Source organism: Orycteropus afer, unplaced genomic scaffold (assembly GCF_000298275.1).
Source record: "Orycteropus afer afer isolate SDZICR_OR568_19922 unplaced genomic scaffold, OryAfe1.0 scaffold00183, whole genome shotgun sequence".
Classification (NCBI taxonomy): domain Eukaryota; kingdom Metazoa; phylum Chordata; class Mammalia; order Tubulidentata; family Orycteropodidae; genus Orycteropus; species Orycteropus afer.
The window spans coordinates 1,807,807-1,812,165 of record NW_006921770.1 but is presented as its reverse complement, the minus strand read 5'-3'; positions in this window follow the sequence as shown (position 1 = coordinate 1,812,165).

Genomic DNA, 4,359 nt, shown 5'->3' with positions numbered 1-4,359 from the left:
GCATTCCTTTTAGTATTTTAGTAATACAAGACACTGTAACAGAAAAACCCTGAAATCTCAGTGGCTTGACAATAGAAGCCCTTTTCTTACTCATATAGTCTAATCAGTGGGGGATAGGAAGGATTCTGCTCCAGGCAGTCATGCAGGGACCCAGGCTGTCAGAGGTGTTGCCCTCTTCAATACATGGTTTCCAAAGTCACCCTGGGCATCCATATCCAGCTGTCATGTGAGGGAAAAGAGAGAGTGTAGAATTGCACATGGGAAGTTTTTTTATGGACCAGGCCTAAAATGGCGCACCTCACTTCTCTCTCTACATTAATAGTAAGTTAGTCAAAGTTCCACAAATCCTTTGTAGGAAGCTGGGAAGTGGAGTGTAGCTGCATGCCTAAGAGGAAGAGTGTGTGGATTCAGTAAACAGCTATCATCTTTGCTACAAAAGGATAAGACCCTTAATTGATTTTTCTGGCTACTCTTGTTTTTCCTTTCGTTTTCTTTTTATTTTTCAGATTGAGAAGAGAGCCATTTTCTTGTTTCATTTGGGTTTCACTTTTCCCCAAATAGTCCTCCAAAGACACTGCCCATTCAGTCTGCCCACACTTCTTTGTGTTACAATTTTGAACCATAGTGATGACAATATCTATTACCTATGCCTCCCCCTCTCACTAGTCTGTGAGATCCTATACCACTGCCATGACCGTATTGGTCAGGGTAGAACTGCCCCATAGGGTTTTCAAGGCCATAAATCTTTACAGAATACTGCCATATTTTTCTCCAACAGAGCATCTGGTGCGTTCAAACCCCCAACCTTTCAGTTAGCAGCCAAGTATTTTAACCACTACTCCACCAGGGCTCCTTGTGAGATCCTGTAGAGGTCTGTTATCTATTCACCTTTATATGCAAATACCTTACATTGTACCAAGCATCTAGTAGACTCTCAATAATTTATAATTGAATCATTATTTCAACAAGTCTACATTTGAAGAGGAAGACCCTCAACGAGATGGATTGACACAGTGGCAGCAGCAATGGGCTCGAGTATAGCAAGGATCATGGAGCTGGCACAGGACTGGGCAGTGTTTCATTCTGCTGTGCATAGGGTTGCTATGAATTGGAGATGACTTGACGGCACCTAACAACAACAACATTTTAAACTAAGGAAACTATTGCTCAGAGAGTATTAGTTTCTTTGCATAAGGATTTCCAATATACATAACCACCTCAGATGAGGTAGTGACCACAGCTAGTAAGGGGCTCTTTTAATTCAGGTTTCCCAGGCCTCCAGGAAAACCTACAGTGAAAGCTGTGGAGATCTGGGGTTCCCAGACACTGATTAAACTTGAACAATAGGAGAAGGATAAAGCTTGCTCTCTAGGATGCAGGGAAGATGAGCCTGGAAGACAAGGTTGTTACTTGAAGGGGGACAAGCTTGCTTGCTTTAAGCCACAGGACTGTGGATAATGAAGAAGGAAATCTGCTGTATAGAGTGGGGCTGCTCTGAACGGCTGCCAAGCTCAGCCCTGGGGGACTTAATATACCTTCCTTAACAGAGAACCATAATCTCACTCATAATAATCCCACCTTTGTGCCAACAGCATAGTTTACAAAGCCCTCCACAAATAGTGTGTTATTTACTTCTCTCAATAACGTGAGGCCCGATATTATGTTTATGCTCTCCTCCACCCCTGCTACCACTGCCCTAATTCAGGTCTTCATCAGTTCTCAGTGGACTATTATAACAGCTTCCTGACGGGTCTCCCTGCTCCAGTTTGCCTCCCTCTAATCCATTCTCTACACTGCAACAAGAGTCATATCTCCAACAGAAGAGGGGCCCCTCTTCCCCCTCCTAACACCCTTCAATAACTTCCTCTTACACTTAGGATAAAATCCATGTCATTAGCACTGCCCATCAGGCCTTACATGATAGGGCTCCTGGCTGCCTCTCTCATCTCATTCTCTCCACTAGTCATGCTGAACCTCTGCTCCAGCAACAATGAATGATGTATGCTGTTGTTAGGTGCCATTGAGTTGATCTGAACTTGTAGAGACCCCATGTAACAGAGTAGAACTGCCTCAGGCTGTAATATTTATGGAAGATCCCTGGTGGCACAGTGGTTAAGCACTTGGCTGCTAACTGGAAGGTTGGCCATTCAAACCCACCAGGTGCTCCAAAAGAGAAAGATTATGGCCTTGGAAACCCTATGGGGCAATAATAACCAGAATTACTGGTTGGATGGAGTCTAGTGAGACCCCCAAGACTATGGCCCTGGCATACACTTCGAGCCTGGGCTAGGACTCATTCAAAAGGACTGGCTCTCAGCCCAACAGTAGAAAGACTTACATGCGGAACACCCAACCCAGGGCGATGCACCCACCTACTCTACAGAGATACACCCCTTGGAGCAATCAGCCATGGGGTACCAGAGGGGCAACATTTACATGGAGGGAAAGCTAGACAGACAGGAGTGCATAACTAAGAAGGGCACAGGTGGGAGAATCACAGGGAAGGGAGGGGAGGAGAGTGGGTCAGTATTGGGGATGGTAATCAGGGAGTGAAACCTAATGTACACAAACTGCTGAATGTGAAATAAATTCTGCTCTGTAAATTTGCACCCAAAGTGCAATAAAAAATAAAAATAAAGATAAATAGACACTTTTCATAGTGCCTAAGATACTTGCCTGCTAACCAGACGGCTGGCGGTTCAAACCCACCAGCCACTCCTCGGAAGGAAGGTTGGGCAATCCTACTTCCATAGTGATACTGCCTCGGAAACCCAAGGAGGGGTCGCTATGAGTCGGGTTTGACTCGATGGTACATAACAACAACAACAACAGACACTTTTCAAAGAGCGATGAAGGAGACACAGAAAGAAGAAGACATTCAGGCCAAAGTATTAAAAAGGCACTAAACTCAAAACCTACCATTGAGTCAGGTCCAACTCAAAGCAACTCACTACCATTGAGTCAGGTCCAACTCAAAGCAACCCCTCCTTGAGTTTCCGAGGCGGTATCTCTATGGAAGTAGATTGCCCAACCTTCCTTCCAAGGAGTGGCTGGTGGGTTCGAACTGCTAACCTTCTGGTTAGCAGTCAAAAACCTTACTCACTACACTATCAGAGTTCCTAAGGGGGAAAAAAAACCACTAAGGAACAACAATGCATAGGGACAATAATGCTACTAAAGCAATGAGCTGCTTGAGTACTCTATCACCAGGGTATATGGAGATAATGTGCGATAGGGAAATTAAAAAGAAACCCTGGACTGAAAAGAAAGAAAGAAAGAAATCCTATGGGGGAAGTTCTACTCTAGCCTATAGAATTGCTATGAGTTGGAGTTGACTCAATGGCAGTGAGTAATCTTTATGAGAGCAGATCATTAGGACTTTGTCCCACAGAGTTGCTGCGTAGGTTAAAATCACCAGCCTTTTGGTTAGCAGCTAAGTGCTTAATGGTTTGCCCTACAAGAGCTCCTTGAATGATGTATGGTTCCCCACAAACACAATGCTATTCCTAACCTTCAGACCTTGATTGTGCTAACCTCTGTACCTGTAATGTCCCATGTCTCCCCCTTAGTTTTACTAGCTCCTCCTCAACCTTAAGGGTTATCTCTTGCAAGAAACTTTCCCAAAGACCCCTCACTTATACACACTGTCTTAGTTACCTAGGGCTGTCATAACACAAATACACAGGGAGGTGGCTTTAAAGCACAGGAATTTATCATCTCACAGTTCTGGAAGCTAAGAGTCTGACCTCAGGGCATTGGCAAGACTATGATCTGTTGATGGAATCCATGAGTGACACAAATGGTTAAGTGCTTGACTACTAACTGAAAGATCAGTGGTTTGAACTCACCTAGAGGCTTCTCAGAAGATAGCCCAGACAATCTGCCTTGAAAGGTCACCTTTCAAAACCCCATGGAGCACAGTTCTTCTTTGATACACATAGGGTCTCCATGAGTTTTATTGACTCAACAGCAACTATCAACAACAACCACACTTTCGTCATTCTAGAAGATCACTCCTGGTCTCTTTTAGCTCTGGCAGCCCTGGGTGTTTCTTGGCACTCCTTGATTTTTAGATGGATCTTCACATGCTGTCTTCTCTCCATATCTGTTTTTCTCTTTCTGTAAACCAAACAAAAAACCTACTGCCATCAAGTCTATTCCAACTAAGACACTATTAAAAAAATTTTGATTTAGGACCCACCCTACCTTATTGAGTGAGTGTGACCTCATTAACAGAACAAAGAATAATAACCCCTATTTCTGGTAACATAGTGGCTAAAGCACTTGACTGCTAACCAGAAGGCTGGCGGTTGAAACCCACCAGCCACTCCTCGGAAGGAAGGTTGGGCAATCCTACTT